The 21848-nt window shown below is 45.4% G+C and overlaps 1 protein-coding gene across 3 annotated transcripts in view; it reads right to left on the reverse strand.

Annotated features, from left to right (window-relative positions):
• The window catches only part of NOL4L (nucleolar protein 4 like), a 412363-nt gene that overhangs the window by 184838 nt on the left and 205677 nt on the right, over positions 1–21848 (reverse strand). The window contains exon 1 of one of the 3 annotated variants that reach the window (XM_078651789.1): positions 19672–19762. The exons of the other annotated variants lie outside the window; for them this stretch is intronic. The gene's annotated coding sequence lies outside the window, so the exon portion shown is untranslated. Of the gene's footprint in view, positions 1–19671; positions 19763–21848 lie in introns of those variants that run through there. 3 annotated transcript variants of the gene reach the window in all.

The raw sequence follows: 21848 nt of genomic DNA on the forward strand, positions 1-21848 counted from the left end.
ATCCATCCCTTAGCCGTTTCCATGATATCGCATACCATATACTCTTAAGTGCATTATAATCCTCGCGGTTATATGCCAACTCTGGTATCGCTTTATCAAAACATGTCGAGTAAGGTGTCATACGAATTGGAATACTAACCCCTCGCCAATTCTGGCGACGGGGTTAGCATTCCACCCTTCTAGAGGGACACGACATGTATGTAACCCCTAACCCCGGTTAAAGTCCAACAGAGCCTCAGCTCCACAAAATGGATGCTGCCACCGAGACACAAGTCTGCCCTCCTGCTGCTGGTCCTCCCAGAGCAGGAGATAAGGACAAAGGGTTTCCTGCCAGGGGCGGTGCCAGCACCGTCCCAGACAGGGTTTTGTGTATTGTAGGTAGGCAGGGCTTTAGAGGAAGGTGACTGCACGTGGCACCCCGGTGCTCACTGTGCATAGGCTGGCTGGAACCAGTTCCAGGGTCACTCCAGACCCTGTGCTGGGGAAAAGCCCGCCAAGGAAGTGGGTGTAACCACCCCCCTCCTAGTCCCACCCCTAGGGCAGGACTTAGTCGCGTGCCAGCCCCTTTTTACAGGATAAAGGGAGGAAATGGCCCCCTTCCAAATGAGATCATCTTTGAATCCTGAAACTACTTTCCACGAAAGGAACTCAAGACTTCTTCCTAAGATTTCTCCCTTGTGACTAAGGAGTAGTCACCCTGCATCCGCAGGCACCATCTTAAGAACACTGCGGTCTGCTGCAAGTCTCTCCTCCGGATCAAGACTGCCCAGCTCGACGAGAACCGGCTTCCCTGGCACCTCTGACCTCTACCTACATCATCAGTCACGCTGAGATTCGTGGGTGTGACGAGACCTCGAGGGACCGGCCATCTTCAAGACTGCACGACTTCTGCACAGCAAGCCCGCCGAGTAATTTCCTGGTGAGTGCTTTGGGGTCCGAGAAGCCCCCGCCCTGAGCAGCGCCAGCACCGAAGAGCAGCCCCCCAGCATCTCCACGATCGGCGTGGGGCCCTTCTGCTTTTTGCTGCTCACCGCGTTGTTTGGCTACTAGCCCGCTGGCTTGTGGCCTTCCGAACGACGCCCGACGACAACACTGCTGCTAGTCTGGTTGCTCCAGACTGGCCCTTGCTTCCCTCCATCGGAGAAGTACCCTGGACCCTCCTGGTCCGGCTAAGACGCCATTTTAGGTCCACCGCGTGGGCCTTGCATTTGCCAAGACTTGTTGCCCAATCCTGGGTCCAGCGACGTCGACAGCAAGAACCTTCGTGGGACAGCTCGCACCTCCATCCTGGTCGCCGACAACGCCTCCTGGTCCGAGAGACTGCAGAGCCCAGCAGCGCCCACTCACCTGACTGCGGTGACTTCGCTCGGTGCCATCCTGGTGCCCACTTAATCACTGGCTAGTGATTCAAGAACTTGGTCCCCTCTGCTTTCAGGTTTTCTTCTTCCTTGATCCAGGCTTGGATCCATCGAACTTTTCTTCACTGGTCGCCTGCCAGCAACTTCCTTCTTCCAGGCTCCTGGTCCGGCAACGAGATTCCCGACGTCTTTTCAGACCTATGCAGCTGCAGCCCCTGGGCTAGGTAACTTCGGCACTTCGGTGTCCCAGCATAGCCTCACTATCCTAGGGTCAGGATCCACTGTCGTTTTCTTCCTACCAGGTCGGGTTCGCCCGTGAACACTAACTTTGCCTTTACTAGCTTCCATAGACTTTGTCCCGCATCCCGCGTGAGAGTGCACACTCTGCACCCGAGTCCCCTAGGCCTCCTAGAAGTAATCTAACGATTCTATAGTCAAGTCCTAGCGATTCCAAAGCCTATTAGTACTGTACTTACCTGCTAGTAATTTCGCATTCCACTTTTAAAGTATATGGTTTTTCGTGCCCCTCGGGCATTTGTGTATAACGTGCTAACGTAAGTATTTTCGTAAGAGTTTTGTTGTGTGCCTAGCACCCTGTCCTCATAAAGAGTACAGGGTTGTTGTGATTCTAATAAATACACTGTTTATTTTCATAACACTTGTGTGGTGTCCTTTCACTGGGTGTTCAAGGGGTAATGTGATGGTAAAACAGCTGGCTTAACACGCCCTCTAGAGTCTTAGCCTTAGACTGCTCGTATCCATGCTACTAGGATAGCTGGTCTATAAGGTTGACTTACAACCAATCATCAATAAGGGTTGTTTGGACTGATATATAGTGATCACTAGAATAGTGAACACTGCACATCAGGCCAACTTCTCACAGGGTGCCTGAATTAAACCCCCATAAAAACGTTGCTAATGCTTTAAAGCGGGATACGCCGCGCCCAACCCCAAAATGGTGCCCGCCAGGGAAATACCACCAGAGAGGGAGGATGACCCATCATCGGGGTCCCGATGTATTAAGTGGATAAAAGGCATAGCTGAGTAAAAGAATCACAGAACTAGAGGCAAGAACAACTGCAGAGTCACGGGGATCAACAGATCCCTATAATCAGCGCTCTATAAGGGGGCATAGTGGGACCTAATTCAAGGTAAGGTCAGGCCCAGGCTTGCCTGACTCTAAAATGGCGCCCAGAACAATATCTGCAATGTCACTATGGGGTCCTATAAAGGACTAATTCTGATGAGGTTCAGGTTTCTATGCACAACTCCTCTTCAGTTTCACTCCCGCCAAGAGGACTGAAGGCAAAAACGGTCAGTTGTCCCACAATTCGGCAGACTTTGGAACTGCCCCTTGCACCTCTTCTCTCCCCACTCTTGAACTGGGGCGATCTGGAGAATGAGGCGGACGGAGCTTCCCAGTAACACCAGGACCAGTGCTTTTGATGGAACTATGACGATGCCCCCTGGGCGTATACCTTAACTGTTCGTACTTACAGTGGAACCCGCGCAACCTTGGTCGATGCCCAGTGGAGCTGTCCTATGCAGCTATAGAGGAGTGTGGCTCTGGTTCACCCCCTCGGCCGTCACCTACCCAGCCGGACATCTGACATTGTTTTCCTCATCTCCACACTGTGTTTCCTTCCCTCCCCCGCCTCTTCCCCGTGTGAGCCATGACCTAGAGCCCATACACTTTCCTGGTGTCTAGGGTCTTCTGTGTATCAACCTAATGCGTGTAGATTTTTTTGGTACACAAGGCTCTTTAAATGCTAATCACTAAATGTTGCCCCAGTCTGGTGCACAAAACTCTGGTTTAGCAAACCACCCTCTGCCGACACATGTTTCTGGTGCACAAGCCTCATGTGGCAAGCGCAAAGAACCACTAGTTTCCCAATGCACAGGGCTCTTGATATGGTAGATCCTCAACGCTGCAACACCTTTCTTGTGCGGGTGGCTGTCAATGTGCCAGCCACCTCCTCCTCCTATACTCTTCTGCAGCACAATATTCTATATGCATTGCACAATTTTTCAGATCCATTTTTGGGATGCACTTTTTAGGTCACGCCCACCAGATAGCGCAAGTTGTCTGTAGGCAAAAATACTTATTGTTAACTTACAATGGGCTTAGAGACCGCTCCTTGCTAACCATTGGTTGGCTTTAGTGTCTCTCAGTTGCATGCTTTTTACTTGTTACTTTGTTTGGGCTGGCCTTCCTCTTTATGTGTTTGTCCATCCCCTGGAGCATGGACACATGACTTGTGTCCCTCCACTGCTTATTTTTTAACCATTGCTTTTTTTATTTTTATTTAAGCACTCCATGAGAGTGCATGTGTTTTCCAGCTGTCCCCATATGTACTTCTTTTACTATCTCTATGGTTTCATGTTTGCTTTCTCTTGCCCGTGTGATTCTTGCCTTCCCGCTATTGGGAAGGGGTCCCCAAGAGACCCCTTCTCCCTTGGGATTCGCAGTGAAAAAAAAAAATTCAGAGCAGGCTGTGGTCCCACAGACCACTGAATGTTGTTAAAAAATTAAAAGAAAACATTTCATTTTTTTATTTTAAATGCAACCCGTTGGTGTGTGGCCAAGATGATGATCGGGCAAGACGTGCCACACTCACTCAAAGTGTTTCCACCTCCCCAGCGCTGCTTTCTTGCCCACCTGCTACTCCACCCAGCTCCACATTAATTTCTCTCGCCCGTGTGCTTCTCTTCTTCTCCACCATGTACTCCGCGTTGCACTCTTTTTGTTGGCTTCCCCACGTATATGCCATCTGCCTTGCTTCTGCCCTAACATTTTTGTTGCTCCTCCCTTTGTTGCTTCCATCCAACCAAACCATCCGTACTGCTTCCTCCCTCATTTTGCAGCCCCCACAAACATGCGTGCTACTTCCATTGCCTGATTACTGTTTAAAAAAATGCTTTCAAAGTACTTCTTCCTTTCTATTCATCAGTCCAACTTGGATGTGTAAGTAAAAGGCAAAAAGCGGCTATGTTAATTTGCAGGCACATGCATGCATTTTGCACGCACATATAAAATGACACATCCTGCAGCGTTATAGGTTTTTTTCCGCATCATTAACCTGTACAGCATGGCTAAAAAATGCTAGTAAAGCAAATAAGTCTCAAAAGCTAGACCTATTTGGCTTTGCCAATGCTTGTTTCTTTTTTACATGCTTTTGTTTCTATTGCTATTGTTATCTTTTTACTGTTATTTTAATTTACTCCTCGTCCTCCCTCTTGATGACCTTGTTCGTTTTGGCAGTTACTGGCCTGGCCTCAGAGCCTGTACAAGGCCTTCTCTGAACTGCTACACAGGACTGCCGGGATCACAAACAGCTTCCTCCTGCAAGCCTCCCTGGGGCCCAGGCCTCGAGTGACAGGGAGGCTTTTGGTAGAAAGCGTCCTACATTCCTGTTACTAGACCTACTATGATCGGACCTGATGAAAAAAAAAGGAATCAAAATGTCTGCAAACAGAGTCGAGAAAGCAATATGAGTGCAGGTAGGAGCAGATAAAAACATGGGAGGGAGCTTGAAACCCTGTGCACTATCATGGAGTGCTTAAACGAAAAAGACATTTACCTAAAGGGAAGCAGTGGAAGCATAGAACCCAGCCAGTCACAGAGATAGTAAATAAATTGTGCTCCACTGGAGGGGCAAACACAAGATTGACAAGCTGGGACACGAATAAGAAGCATGTAAATGAAAGACAGTAAAAAGCAATCAATAGTAAGCAATTGTTGGGTTACAAGCCCCTGTATGCTTTTTGTGAGCCAACAATATGTTTTAATTGTCTAGTAGGCGCGACCTAAAAAGTGTTGCTCATTTTGCTTTTATCATATGCGTCTGCCTCTGGGGTGTAAATTCCCCTAACTGTGTTGCAGACCCCAAGCATCACCTGAGACAAGGCAATGGGTGATGGAGTACAGCTTTACATTAATGCCCAAATTGTCAGCAAGTCTGCTTTATTTTGAGGTAGGCAGTTTGTCTAATTACATAAACATGTTAGTTGGCCATTTCACTTCAAAGGCCCACAAAGCACCCCTTTACGAAAACAGGTGGATATTGAGCAAAACAAAAACAAAAAATGTCGCTTTTATCACAAATGTTAAAGCAGACTAAAAAGTACACGCTCTCTAAATAATGAACAAGGCATTTAAAAATATGTTTCAAACCCACCAATAATGTATTCCTTTGTGTTACGCTAAAATTCCACTGAACACCAGCTTCAAGAGTTTGTGTAGAACATACTGTTAGGCGGTAAAGGTACAAAATGTGTGTGGTGGTAGGTAGAGCACGAAAAGCAGGAAGTGGTCTCAGAACCCAAAGTTCATGAGAAAGAAGGCTTACACATTAATTATTTTCTTCATAATTCATAAAAATTACAACCATGATATAATATATTACCAAAGCGGGGTGAATACACTTGGAAGTGGACGAGTGTGTGGGAAATGTATCAAAATCCCTGGTTAAGTTTAGGTGCCAGAGACACAACTGAAGGAGACTGCCTTTGTGAAGTGCCAGGGTTTTATCTATGAATGCTGTAGCTTCAGAATAGTATTTTAATATAAGAAGTTTGTGTTTCAGCGCCTGTTTCACATGCATGTGACCGAATGCTGTGTACGTAATCAGTAAAGATCTGCAGATTTTGGCTCAGTTTGCCAGTAGCTGCTGATTTAACGAGAGGTTTCGCGGAAGTCAGCAGTTGCTTGAAAGATAGGGCACATGGGTTGACGATGCGCCTAAGTGCAAAAAGGTATAAGAGGAATCTAAGGTTTGCTTCGCCTCAATTTACAAGGCGTGCGAGTCCTCATCATATTGCCTTGTTGCCAGAGCAACCATCTTCACTGTGGATGGGGAATTACTGTTGACCTATCACTATTACCTCAATCTTATAGAACTCTGTGGAGATTTAAGTAGGCTGTGGTGTGCCTTTTTACTGCAACTTAAAGTAGAAAGATCTTTATAACAACAATAGTAGTGAAAAAATACTTCTCCTATGATCTTCCAAAACAAGATGTTAACCCACTAACCAAGGAGCCATGTTTAGAATATACCCTCTTGTTGCTCTGCCTATAGCATTCTGCACTGCTAAGTGAAACATGTAGATGGTACAATGCTAATACTATCCACTCCCACGGACACTGCAAAAGTATGTTTTAAGAGGGAATAGATAAATACGTCCCAGAAAAAACACTCAGCATAAATTCTTCATAAAAAGCCATCTAATGTTATGCCCTGTTTTAAGACTTATACAATCTAACCTATGCAAAGCCAACCTGCATGGAAAAAGCGTGTTTTGGAAACTTCAGGGAACTCAAGTAACATTGTAATAAATATGAAGTAGAAATCGTAGATGCAGAAAAAAAATGTAATCATCAAATTGAAGAGGCAGCAAAGACTACTGGACAGATATTTGAATTTTAAAAGGAATCAGAAAACGCTGGAGACAACTTATGACAAAATAGCAACTAGACCAGTTTAATTACCTATAAACCTACATTCATAATAAAAACTGGTAAAATCAAAGAAGAAATTGAACAGAAGTATGAAAAGAATATGGCTAAACTACCTACAAAACTGCATCTGCAAGACCCTAAAACAGATAAATATACCCCTATTTTCTTGCAAGTCCATACAACATAGTCATGGACTGCGTAGATGAACTACTGTGAAATATTTCAATCATTACAGAGTTAACAAATGGTTAATTTCGAAATGGCATTAGGTTTTCAAACAAGCAACAAAGACAGCACTTTTTGATGTCTACTCAGCTGTCATGAATATTAGGGTGATGGAGAAGAAGCACTGGTGATGCTGCTGGATCTGAAGAACTCTAGACACCAGGGCACTTCCAGTGATAATTAGACTTTAGAAGGTGGTTGGGGACCAAATCAACCCAATAAGTGGTTTGGTTCATTACCGAGAAAGGTGACAACGTTTCTTGGGAACAAGATAAATTGCAGCAGCCGACAAGCAACCTAGGACTACCCTGGGATCAGGCCTGTCACAGCTATTGTTTACAATTTGAGTCCAGGCACTGCATAGAAAGCTACAGATGAAAAGGTTAAAATTCCACACCACAGTTAAGGATACAACATCTATATAGGACATAGATTATTAGGATGCCACAAGCAAGATCAGATAACCAGCAAAAAATATATATCCCGGAGATTCAACATTGGATCTGCCAGAATCGGCTCTGTTTCTAAATGTTGAAAAATAGAGTATTTCAGCTCATCTCATCACCTAAAAATGAAAATAAATGATTTAAAAAAAATCAAATTATATTACTTGCAAATCAATTACCCATCCCATTGGTAGGAATGTTTGATGCCATCCTGTCTATGACAATACAGTTTAACCATGTGGTTGTATCTGCAAATTACTACCTAAAACTGCTAAAAAAACTATTCAACTCTCTGAGACTCTGTCCTTTCTTGTCACAAGAGAGAGAACAATCATACGTTCAATGATTACCAACTGGAAGGTCTCACTATAATGCACTACCAAGAAAGATTCCCAGAAGCAATAACTACCCCAGAACAGTGTGGCTAGTGCAGTTACATGTGACCCAAGATACCAGCATGTTACCCCTGTCCTTCAGAACTACACAGGCTTTCTGTTATAGCAAGAATTAAGTTGTAGTCAACAACAAACACTCCCAAAAACAAGGGCCTTATTTAGAGTTTGACAGACTGGCTACTTGGGCAAAATGTGACAGACATCCAATCCACCATATTACAAGTGCCATAGGTTACAAATAGACATCAGACAGGAGGTAGGCTTATAGTACAGATTGTCAGCAAACTATTGAATTCCTGACTTTACCTACACATGAAAGTAACGGATAGCTAGTGATCAGGGAATTAATCAATATATCTTTCTTCTAACTCTCTGAGTTTGTATGAATTTATTAGAGTGCTCAATGTACATGATGGGGGCAGTTGGCACTATGCGAAAAAACAGCTGATGGTAGATATAAACATTTACTTCCATATTTTACTATATATTATTAGAGGGATACTGATTCATTCTGTGCTGTGGTTTATCAACACAATTTGAACCTGCAGTACTTCTGGCATTCATCCATTTAACTTGTCTAGCCCTGGGGAAGGATGGCTTCCGGATGTGACCTGAGAATCATTTGGGACCACTCCCTCATTCCCTCGGTGCACCATAGGCACTCTTCGCTCCCCACTCTCAACCCAGCCACGCGGGACACTTGAATCCTTCCGCATGCCACTTCTCCTCCAATAGATAGTGCTGGTGTCGCTTTTATCACAGCTCCCTATATGCCAATGACCTGCTGCCACTGGTGTGCATGTGTGCACATGTGCAGTTATATATCAATGAGCACCTATATGTTTAGTCTAGAAAGAGCACTACTCAGCCTGCATGAAAATTGTGCTCACAATTAACTCATGTGACTGATAACTGTCACTGCGTTTAAGGCAGCCTCAGTGATGGCACTCTTAAATTGGTTTCTGGGAGAGGACTTCTGTGGCGTTACGGTGACTCTCCGCATAACTGGCACCAAGGGACATGGCTCACAATATTCAAATCAACTTCCAGGCACCATTTATCATTTTCCATATAGCATTTTCTCTCTTTTTTTATCTAATCACTGTACAGCCTTCACTTTACAAACATTTCTACTCTTAATTCATTTTCAGTCTCCATACATAATTCATCGTTCATGCACCATGTAGTCTCTATGAATCATTCCGGCTCCATCTACTATTTCCCGTCCACCCTCCATTTACCATTGCTCTTTTATTGGCTTTTCACTCTCCATTCATCATTAACCTTCTGTACACCATCCCCTTGGACCACCCACTCGCCCTTCACCCACCACCACCCGTCCAATCACCATTGTGCCTTCAGTCACTGTCCACCCAATTTTTCATTGGCCATCGTATTATGGTTAGCCCTTTAACAGTCAAGTTTCATTCACTAGTCACCCGTCATCTTACATTTACTCTCTACTCATCACGCATCATTCCGCTTCACTTCCCCTTCACGCTACATACATCAGTACCTCTCCATTTCCATTCTATCTCTATTGTCTAATTAACCCCTCACTGTTATCCATCCATTATTGACAATCCATTCATCATTCAACACCCATCTTTTCATTATACCCCAATTCAATTTTCTTCATCCATTTATCATCCATCCCCCATTCATCAATTAATTCACGATCAACCCCCTTACACATCTATCAAACTTTTTACCTAGACATTTACTCATCCATATCGTTGACCGCCCACACACACTCACAAATACACTCATTTGCAAACCCCCTAATTGACTAAATAATACTAACTCATCTATCATTCACCCACACTCCCATTCACATGACGCAGGCATACAAAATCAACCATTATAAAACAAAAACTTATCCACAACACTACAACTGTGACTTTCAGTACATGACACAATAAGTCCAGAGGTGGCTCCCAACCTAGATCCAATACATAACCTTCACAATTGGATACATCTTTACAGATGCTGCCTCTATTATTTGGTTCTGTACTCTAGAGAAGGCACTCTACAGTGGACACCATACTCCAGATAATGATTCTTCAATGTCACATAATACTTGTGGTGAAGCTCACAAATGGGACATCCTAGTCCAAATCAGGCCTCAAGCACTGGACACAATTCTCCGCAACATGTCTTCACAACTGGACAAAATACGTCTGAGGTGGCCTCCAGATTGGGACATAACATGATAGATGTGCCCTCTAGAGTTTAACACAATACTTCTGAAGTGGTATCCAGGAGAACTAGACAAAGTGAAAAAAGGTGGTAACCATAACGAAAGACAATATTCCAGATGAGGCCTCAAGAAGTGAACACAATGAAATAGAGATGATCTCCAAAGGGTAACCCAGTACGTTAGAGGAGATCTCTGTAACTGGACACAAAATGTAGGTTGAGGTCCTGCAACTGGACGAAGTTCAAGCGAGGCACACTGAACTGCATTCAACATTTAGGACCAGGCCCCTAGAATAACAGAATGAATAGTGAATGATAGCTTTGAAGATGAATGCATCCCTTGTAGCCATTCATCTAGAAGATGTGAACAGTATAATGCCACACACAAGACACAGGTGCAACATGAAAAACAACCCCTATAGATACTGACATTTGCCAGTCAGAGGTGTACTGAGTCCCTCGTCATTTAACATCTGTCCCAAAGATAAAACATGACATGCAACAGTGTTTCCATGGATCCCTTCACTTCCTAGCGGTGAGTTGGGGAAGACAAAAAATATTGCAAAGTAAGAAAATACCACACACAAAGGTTCTGAGGCACGAAAATATCGGGTAATATAAAAGGTTGCTCGGTCCCCTATTTTGAGTTAGCGGTGTCGTTTTGTTTGGGGATTTAAAAGCACACCCTGGTCTGCGTGGTGTAAAACAGTGTGGTCTGGGTCTGAGATAGAGTGAGATGGGTACAAAGTGGTCTGTGTTGAGTAGCAGGTGCTGTGTGGTCCCTGAAATGTAGCGAGTGTTGTGTGGGTGGTGTAGACGCTGTTGCCTGCGTGGTGGATATGCACTGAGCCCTGTGAAGCACAGGGTGATCTATGTTCTTTTGTAGGCATAGCCCTGAGTGGCTGTAACCCGAGTATGGTTTGAGTGGTGTTGGCACAGTAGGTTGATATAGTATAGGTGTAGTGTGGTGTGGTCAGAGCGGCGTAGATGCAGCTTGGTGATGAAAAGTGTAATTTCTGTTTAATAGATGCTGTGGTATCTGTGTAATGGGAACAGTAAGGTTTGACTAAACCTAGGGGGGCCTGGATTGTGTAAAGCAGTGTGATGTGGATGAGACTGGCAAACTGTTGTGTGGATGATGTAGGTGATGGCTGTTTTGGGTGTTGTGTGAACAGTAGGATCTAGTTGGAGTACAAAGAGCGTGGTCCAGATGGTTTCTGTAGTGTACATTTAGTGGGATGTGGAAGGGGTATGAAGGCAGTGATGCATACGTGGGGTAAGTACAGTGCTGCCTGGGTGTGGTTGGTGAAGGTTGTACTAGGTAACTAGGTAGTTTAGATGTAATGTGTGTACTATACCACATAACACTGAGCATTTTGGTGTGATCAGAGTTATTTTGTTATATTATGGTCATGGTGGATTTGGTAATCAGTCATCGGTTTTATAGGCACAGTGTAGAATATGTTGTGTTAATACTGTGCGGTGTTAACAGGGTCTCTTGAAATAATTTTCCAAGTGCTGTCTCATCTGCAATGGGTTTCTAGAAAAAACAGATTCAAAGTATTAAAACACTGTGCTTAGGATGCGACACTGAGCCTGGCCATTACAAATATTAACTGGGAACGTTTCAGATAGCTGCGTTCATGCCTTTAAAGGGATGGATATTTTACCAAGATCGTATTAACTTCCTCAAATTATGGAATGGGGTATGGGCTGTTGTGTGCAGCATAAAAAAATTAAACACTCACATGTAATTCAAACACGGTAGAAAAAAATTATACCCTTTTGCTATGAAAATGGCTCGTTTCACATTTCACGCAAATATATGGTTATATCACATTGTTCTCAAAACAGCAATCATTTAAATAAGGGACTCAGCTGTTAGAAGAATGCTAAATATGTTGCAACTGTTCTAAAAATCAAAGGTCTTGATTCCTAAATAGCCCCTTAATTAGCCTATATAATAAATATTAATTCCAGTACACTGTTATGTAGGGCATACTCTCACCCTTTGACGATTTGGGTGTCTATGCACTTCTGTGCTAGACTGTTTAATGTTTGGAGAGATGTTTTACAAACACTGGAGGGGCACTTTTGTCTCTTGCCCATGACCTGTATATATACACACAGCCGCGTCCGTGCAGGTAAGAGCGGTGAAGTGGTGGGGCCGGTGGGGGGGAGGGTTCGACAGAAGATGAGTAGGGAAAATTAAATAAATCATACATTTTCGCTCATCAGCCGTCATTGGTCAAAATCACCCCCCCCCCCCCCCCCCACCTGGCCCCACCTCTCTTACCCGCACGGGCCGCAGCTGAATATACACAGTTAATTATGGTTCACAGGAGTAGTTCTCAAACTTTATAGAACCATTGCTCACTTTTTAGAATGACAAAGTTTAGCAACCCACCTACCTTTACTGGACAAGAGGTGGGGTAATTTTTTTAATCTAACTAAAGCATTGTGTGGTAGCGCGCTGACATTTACAGACAGAATATTTTACAATGAAACGGCCACTAAATTTGCATATACATACAAGTTTACTGATAAAACTATACAGCACACAAATGATAATGTAGGCAACTCGAGGTTTTTGCGAATATTGATCATTTGTGCATCACCAAGTAAAGTGTCTTAGTTTGTTTTGGTCCTATTGAAATCTGTTTGCAGCACACTTCAGAATTACAAAAAAAAATTGATTCATTTTTGCTTTTCTAACTGTGGAATGTATACGGTGTTTTGCAAAGAACGAATTCCTACCTTTCAGACTCCCTATACTGCATCAAGATTGTCACAGAATTCACTTTAAAAAACTCCTCTCAATTTGCAGTCAGAGAAAGAAAAGTAGACATCCATTTCATGTTAAAAGAATAAGCGCAATTTGTCAGAAGACGTTGCCTGACGTTTGACATCTGTATTTGTAGCAGGCAAATGTGAAAAGAACAGGGAATTTAAAGACACCTTTATTTATTGCTCGAACTTTCCTGACCCACCAAAATTCAGCTTGCGACCTTGGATCGGGACCCACAGTTTGGGAACCCAACCACTGGTTAAGGGAATTCAAGCCTGAAATTTGACAGCTACAGTTTGCAATGCAAACTACAACTCATGCCACTCACACTTTGTACTTTTGATTGCCTCTTTTTCTATGCCATTGACAACTTGGTGTATGGGGCATGACAGACGTGGTGAGTTATGGTGTGCATTGCTTTCACTGCAAACCATAACTTGCGAATTTCAGGGTATGTTCAGCTTTTTATTCTCGGAGCCATAATTAACCTTTAATTGTGATTCTTTCACTGAATTTCTATTGTTTATTATTAATGAGGCACTGCGCTCCTTTTGCTGGTGTAGCCAGCCCTAGCTGTTCATGGCCTTTGGCCGTGCACAACAGGGTTTGAGCAATGAACTTGGCCTCCGGACAGGAACTGCGTCCAACCCACTACCTATCACTGCTACACACAGCCTAAGGCCTTGCACAGCAGGGTTTGGATGCCCAGTCCCACTGCCCCAACCTTCAGCCGTGCGCAGTGAGGGTTGGTGCAGTGGGCATTGGCTGCTGGGCCAGGCAAACAGGCGTGCAATGCACCTAACCCTCCACTGGTAGCCTGCCATTCTGCGCATGTCCTGGGATCCTTTACCTATATTTTTTCGCAAAAATTATTTTCCCCGATACTTTGTTTACATTTTTGTACAAAGATGGAAAGCATGACCTTAGATGACCATGCTAAGAGAATGCCAAATTTGGTGCAGTTCCATCATTGGGTACCAACGTTTTAAGCAAATCAAAGAATGCCTTTTTAACGGAAAGTGTGCCTGAATCACAACTACACAACCTTTTACTTTAAGAATTATGTACAAGTTGGCTTCTTTACTTCTGCATGCAACACTGCATATGCTCCACACATATTATTTAACTCAATGAAATACAATGACAATTGAAATGGTGTTCTTGTGCTTCTGAACAAGACAAAGGCCTTGTCGTGGCCAGAAACATGACTAACAGAGAGGGAAACATGAGTTGTGCGTTTAAATCACACTCGTTTGTTCTTCTCTATGCACACTAAACATGCCGAACTGTGCACAAGGAAAAAGCCCTAGCACGAGTGCAAAACATGAACGAATTAAAGCACAAACACTAGTTTACAATATAATTCCCCAATGGAAGGTAAAAACTTGAAATCTCATGGGAATATCGCCCTATGGAAATACGATTTTTGCAGTATCAGTTTATTCTACGAGGGGGAGGGGTGAAAGGGGTTGAATTCTGACCTGATTTTCTTTGAACATTCATACTGAGAGCCAAAATCATTTGTTGTGAATAATATTTTGAATAGAATCTGCTTAACGAGTACTGTTTCCTTCTTAGGAAACGTACATTTTATAGCACCAGGTGCCTTTTTTATCAAGGCGTTTTAAAATGTAAAAAAATAACCAGATATAATGCCCCAAAATGTGCTGCATAATTTACCTTTGATTGAATAAAAAAATGTAAATCATAATTTGTCTTTCCTTGTGGCATAACTTGCTTTTTCTTGCCGATCAACCCTGCAGCATAATTTGGTCCTGCACTGCCACATAACTCCTTCACCCCTGCATGTGGGTGCTGTATGGTCTCTGGTGTTAGTATAAACTGTAATTTGTGTTGTAGACACGCTTTGATTTCAGTTTAGTGTCTACAGTGTAAGTATAGTGTGAAATGGGTAGTAAAGCATTATGGAGAGCGTGGGCTGCCTGCACAGTGGGGCGACTGTGGTGTACAAATGAACATTGGTCCTATCTTTGTACGGGCAGTGTGACCTGAGTGTTGTAAAGTTGTGTATTCTGACCACCTAGTGATCTGTTTTGCAGGCACATTGAGGGTAGGATGATGAAAATACAATGTGTTGTAGGTGCGGTGTAGACTGTGTGTGTAGGCCTCAAATGGTAAGTGCATTGTGGTGTGGGCAAGGTGTGTTGTGGGTGCAATTAGATGTGAGTGCAATTAGGTGTGTGGTGGTATTTAGCAGGGTGTACAAGTCTCGATGGGTAGTGTGGGCATACTGTGGTCTGAGTAGTTGAAACAAGTTCGATTGGGTTAGCCTAAATCAGTTTTGTGCGGGTTTTTGGTGTGGTATGGAAAGTGTAGATGAATGTGGGTCTACATTTTTGGTTCACGGAGTGGCCTGCATAGTGTGGTGCGGGTAGTTTGAACTCTGTGTGGTATGGAAGGTGTAGATACAGGGTGGTCTGAGTGTTGTTTTTACAGAGTGGCCTGGCTAGTGTAAGAAGGAGTGTGGTGCTAGAGTAAGGTATGGAGCGGGACCATGCAGGCGTGGCACTGCGCGGTTAGGGTGGTGCAGGTGCAAAGCTGCACATGTTGTACTCTGCAGGTGTACAATTGGGTGACTTTTGTAGGCTGAAGGGACCCGCATAGTGTAAAGATGCGCAGTCTGGGTGGGGTAGCTGCTCTATGGCTAGTTTTTGTAAGAGTGTAAAAGCACAGCGGTATGGGATAAGTGTGGTCTGAGTGGTTTGGGATGTTGTGAGCACAATGCAGTCTGTGTACTGCATGCAGAATGTGTTCTATGTGGTGTAGGTGAAGGTTGGTTTGGCTATTGTATGTACAGTTTGAGCTGCATAATGTAAACTGTGTGGTCAGGGCGCGTAGGTTGATGTTGGGTATGGACATTGTAATCACATTGTGGTCTTTATGTTGCATGCACACCATTCATTGGCTGTGTATTGTGTGCACAGTGTGCTTTGATTGGTGTAGATGGAGGTTGGCCTGGGTATTGTTTCCATAGAGTGACCTGTCTAGCATAGACGCAGTGTAAGTAGGTGAGGGCACCGCTTGGGTCTGGGCGGTGTAAACACAAAGTGCTCAGGGTAGTAAAGTCGCCTTGCGGTGTGCAGGGGGCACCCACAGTGAGACCAGGCCCTGGAATCAGGATTTGCCCGTAAGTAGGGGATTTACCTCTCAGTTGAAGCTATTTCAAGTCTGCAGCTCAGGGCCCGGAGGAAATCCCAGTAGATCTGTCAGCAGCTGCAGCAGTTATTTGGGGGAGGGGGGTCCACTAATCTGACCCCACAGGGGATGCGATATGGCGGAGGCGGGGCCTCTCAGCACTTCGGGGATGGGAGGCCCGGGGAGCGGATGCTCATTAATCCCGCAGTGGAGGGGAGTCGTGAGGGAGCGTCCCTTCGGGTGGGGGGTCCGGGGAAGAGAGGAACGGTGTACCCAAACACAGGAAGGGGGTGGGCTGCGGACAAGAACCGGTTCTCTGCACCGGAGGCCCAGGCGCCGCGCTCCGCCGCTGGAAGGGGGCCGACTCGCCCCGCACCGCCTGTTTGGGTTTAAAAGCGTCGGAACGGAACCCCGGGCCCGAGCCGCGGCCGTTGGAGTCCGAGTGGAACCCACGGGCCCGGCAACGGCCCCCAGCGAGGGGGAGCCCCGGCACCGAGGCAACCCCACTGACCCGCAGACAACCATCTGTCACGGCTGGGCCCTGGACGCCTCCACCCCCGCCCCCCACACACGTGTCCCTCACCCCACTTATTGATGAACCGCCACCTGCCTCCAGAACAACTCACACCATCACAGCCCCCCTCTTCTGGCAGGCTACGGTTGTTGGCAGACCCACACAGATTCTTGACCTGCCACAGACCACATGCACCGGCCGCGCCTCCTTCACCCCACACCACGACCATTAGTAATAAATCCTTCACAGTGGTGGAAAAGCACTATATAACCACAAACATAGAATAACAACTTCTCGGGGGTGGGCGGGGGTATTGCATGATCTCAAAGTGCTAAACGGAACCTGTCAATCCCATTTCACAAGTGGGTCCAACCAACATTAGTGCAGCAGTTTCTGGTTATTGGCCCCACACAAGTCCCAGATCTCTCACTTGTCTCAGATCCACCCACCCACCCCGAAATACGAATCTCGTGTAGGTCCCGCACTGCCACTAACCCACGCCTGTCTCTGTCCTCATCTCGGCTGCCACACATACATCGCCCGTTTGGCATAATTCCTCAATCCATCACACACCCCACAATTGTGACAAACACTCCACCTGCCACGAATCCTAACTTCGTATAATAGTTAAAACCGACCTCTCATATACCTGTGACCCCTACTGCAGCCCACACCGGTCCCCTATAACTGTCACAGGATCAGATACCGCCTGAAGCAGAGCCCCCGTCCGGCAAAGATTCTCACGCCTTTAAAAAACCCAAAGATGTCTGACACAGCCCACAGTCAGAGAGGACACCTGCTAAGGGCCACACACACAACCTAACTAGCAGACCAAAGTCCCACATGGCACAGCCCCACTCATTAGTCATCGCCACCTTTACCTGTCCCAGCAACCTGTTACCTGTACCCCTCAGTTACAATAGTTCAAATACATCCTAAATAATTTAGCTCTCGTTACTTTCAGATACCATACCACTAGTCTCAGACACCCAGCAAGCGACCACATAACGTCATCCAGATTCACCACCCCTTTTTTGATACACCCTTCCACCAGCCACATATGTTAAGGGGGATACAAATACACTCTCACCCCCTCAGGCACCAGAGCACGAATCACAGCTACCCAACCACCAATCACAGCTACTCAACTCACTGGTCACATACCCTAGCACAAGGTACACATTTCGTACCCATGTTACAGATGCCCTTTTACCAGTCAACTATAATTATAATCTGTTATATAGCGTTTTGCACAGAAGATTTCACATACAATTTTTATACTGTCAATGGTTACACGTACACAACCACCAGCCACATGTACAAACCATCGATCACATACCCTACTACCAGTCACCGATTTCCTACCACCTTATGGACAACCCATAACCAAGGCACAAATCATGGGTTCTTGCGGGTAGAAGGCATCCACCCACGTGTTTCACAGGGTGGACGCCAGGTATCCTGCCAAGAAGTTGGGCCCCACAGAAATATTGGAAACATGTCCCATTGTGACTTTCAGAAAGCGGGACACATTCAGCAGCGCCTACACTGCAATGTATAGGAGAGGAAGGGGCTTATCGGATTCCAGCTGGGCCCATAACAAAAAACAGAAGTTAAGGGGCCATCAGGCCTCCTTTTGTTGGAGTATCCTGGCTGGGAGCTATCCGGAGACTCACATCTAGATATAAATGCAATGCAGGCCCGGACTGGCCGTTGCGGGCACCGGGCAATTCCCCGGTCGGCCGCAAGGGTGGGGGCCGTTTTTGGGCCCCTGGGGGCCGTTTTTGTGACAGGGCCGTTTTTGCAGCAAAGCTGCAAAATCGTCCCTGTAACAAATTCGGCGGAAAAGCGGCCCTGGTAAAGAACTTGGTGGCATCCCCCCCTCCCCCAGGGGGAGAAGGGGGGCCGGCCGAGCACTTTGCCAGGGCCGGTTTTGGTTCCCAGTCCGGCCCTGATGCAATGGAAGGGGAAAAAGAGGCACACAACTTATCACTTTACAAATACTTAAGAGTGGCATGATTTTGACTTTGTTTAGTCCCTGTAAATGGGATATGCATTCACTGTAAGAATGTCTGATGCGTTGGTCTGACGAGTATTTACACAAATAACAATTTAAATACCACTGATTTGTTTTATTTCATTTACAGCGCTATAGTCAGACTCATCCCAATGCAGGGTGTCAGAGCCCTTTATATCACACATACACATTATACACTGACAATAAATCATAATAATCATTTCTTCTTGTTGCCAATTTCTTTCTAGCAGGATTTATAAAAATAAATGTATAAGTAGAGGCCCAGATTTTGCATCAGCGTTGAGTCACTCTAATGGCGCATCCCTGGCGCTAAATCTAATTTATTAAATATTGTAATGCCCTCAAATGTACTCATGATAGACCTGCTAAATATATGTGTGAGGACTTAACATCTGACGCCACTTCTTGTGATGTCACTTGCTGTGATGATGCCACGTGCGATGTCACGCACTGTGATTACTTACATACTATACTGCCTACCTTGGTTAATCACCCCATTTCTTTTTTTGGGACTTGTGCCCTGATCATAACCAGTGAGAACTAACAAGTCTGCTATTCATATAGCAGGTAGGGTAATCCATACATTTCTATGTACAGTTATGACACCACATCACTAATGGCAACTATGAATCCCAGAGATGGACAAGTATCAGACACGAATATCCCACCCAATAGATAAAAGTCGCTTCCATCAGTCACATAAAGACAGCACCTGTCACGGATACCGTACCAGTTTCCTCGCAGATACAGTACCACCACAGTCACATAAATCTAGCATTAGTTACAGGTGCCCAGCACCAGTCACGGATATACCTACTACCATACTGATACTAGCAAAGCCCCCCATCCTCTGCCACTGCACCCACAATGATAAATCGTACCACCAGCCAATGGTATCCGTTCCCGATCAGGCACACACGCCACCTGCCACACATAGATACCCGCCCCGTGTCACCCTGTAATAAACACAGCCCCGGCGGGCACTGGATCCAGCTTGCTCCCTGTATGACATGCCCCCACGGCCTCCCGTCCCCGCTCTCGCCTCCCCAGCCTCGCCCGTGGCCCCCCAGCCCTCGCACGCCCAGCGCCCTTACCTGCCGCGCTTCGGGCCGGGAGGCTGCGCACCGCCTGACAGCTGCTGCTGCTCCCTGGGAGGAGAGGCAGAGCTGGGCTGCGGCGCACGTCACTCCCGGCTCGGGCGGAGGAGGAGGTGGGGGTGGGGGCGCAGAAGGAGTGTCCCGAGCGGGGAGCCGTACAGCAGCGCGCGAGGGAGGGAGGGAAGGGGGCTCGCGGCGTGGCCTGAGCAGGGCCCCGTCCATAATGAACACAGAGGGAGGACACGGGTGCTGAAAGCTCCAAAGGATGAAAGGAGGAGGGCACAACCGCCTGCCCACACCAGTGGCCCTATGGCTTAACTAGGGGTAGTTCACATGATACAGCTGTATCCCTCTGGCATCTCTGGGGAAGGGTTCAAGCTAGGAGGTCAAGGCTAGGGAGCATACCTTGGATGGGGCAGGTGGGATAGCAGGGGTAACAGGCTGGCTAATCCTACCCTCCACAGGGAGTCAGGCTGCATCCCTGATACCCCATCTGGGATGGGGGTGGAAGGGTTCACACGCCTTGTACATGTACGGGACATGTGCAAGGAAAGTCAGGGTACATTGAAAAGGTGCACCACTGGAGATAAGAGGCATAGCCATGAAAGACAAGGCATATTGCAGACTACAAGCTCTTCTCTTTCAAAGACCTTTTAGCTAATCTCTCCTCCCAAATGTGTTTACCTCTCTGGTTCACTACTCAGTGCCTTGAGGCTTAACTCTAACTCAATTTTCATTAGACTCCCATCTTGTATTTTGCACAAGTCCACATCCTGTTACGCAATTTTTATGATTGCAGCAATGTCGTTGGCTTATTTAAATATACCAACATCTTTGGACAATCTAATTTTATTATTAATGTAATAATCTATTTCAGTTGATAAAGCGCTCTCGAAATAAACATCTGGACTGTGGGTGGACAGAGAGTAGAGGTTCTAAGCACCCAAATGGTGACTTCCCACATTGTAAGGGAAATCTGTTGGGTCTCAAAGGGACATAAATCCAAAAGCACGTATAAGCATGACAATTACAAAATTATGAATCATCTTAACGTCTATGAAACAGTAATAATAATGAAACTAATTTCTGAAAGTCAAAGCAACAGTCGTACCAATGAGTTGAATGTTTTCCATCGTCCCTGCCTGTGAGCCCAGCTAAAGTGCCTAATTGTTATTTTTTTTAACTCACACGTTTATACCACTATAAATTCCCATCATAGCACTAAGACAGGTAGATGAAAAGTTGGTCGAGGCAACCGACAAAAAATAAACATATACTGTCAAACAGCTAATGTTTAATCATATAAACTGCACATCCCAGGGTGATCTGAACAAATGCACACTGGAGGAGATGGGAGCACAGAATGGGAGGATAGGGTTTATTAGGAGAACACTGTTAACAAGGTCAGAGAAGAATATATGATGATACAACGAATTCCGTTGCAACGCATGCGTTACAACGGAATTCGTTTACCACGGATAAACATTACCTCGAATAAATGCGTGGTGACGTCATACGTCGTTAAGAGAAAACGGCATTTTTTTCCGATTTCTCATTAACGACGCTGACGCCGACGTGACTTATGGTGAGTTGTTTTATTTGGGGGGGGAAACCCCCCCAAGCCCCCCTTTTTTTCTTTTTACCTTTACCACATATGCCTTTACTACAAACATCGTAGTAAAGGTATGCGTGGTAAAGGCATTAGTGGTAACCACGCATGCGTTGTACTGCATGCGTGGTTAAAGATTTCGGGGAAATGGCTTCGTTGTAAAGGCCGTTTCCCGTCAGAGAACATAACGAGGAGGGTATACATCTTGAGTAAGTGTGTCATGTGGTGTAATACGGTACTTATACAATGGGCTAGGAAACAACCCCATGGACTTTATGGTATTTATTGGTGAGTAGGGCACATTACAGTGTAATTCAATGCACATTGTAGGAGAACTGGGAAATCCCAAAGCAGGTGCTGGCATATCAAAGACGAGAGCAGGTCAAATTGCTCAGGAAACATTATGGCACAAGTTCTACAAAAAATAGTGGGAGGACTATAGTGATGTTACTGGAAGTGACGCACAATATGTAAAGGCATACCCTTACACTATTTCTTACTTATAATAACAGGCCTATTTTACAAAAGCAAAAAGCAAACAGATTCATTCAGAAATGTGGAAATT

This window comes from Lissotriton helveticus, chromosome 7, assembly GCF_964261635.1.
Source record: "Lissotriton helveticus chromosome 7, aLisHel1.1, whole genome shotgun sequence".
Lineage (NCBI taxonomy): Eukaryota > Metazoa > Chordata > Amphibia > Caudata > Salamandridae > Lissotriton > Lissotriton helveticus.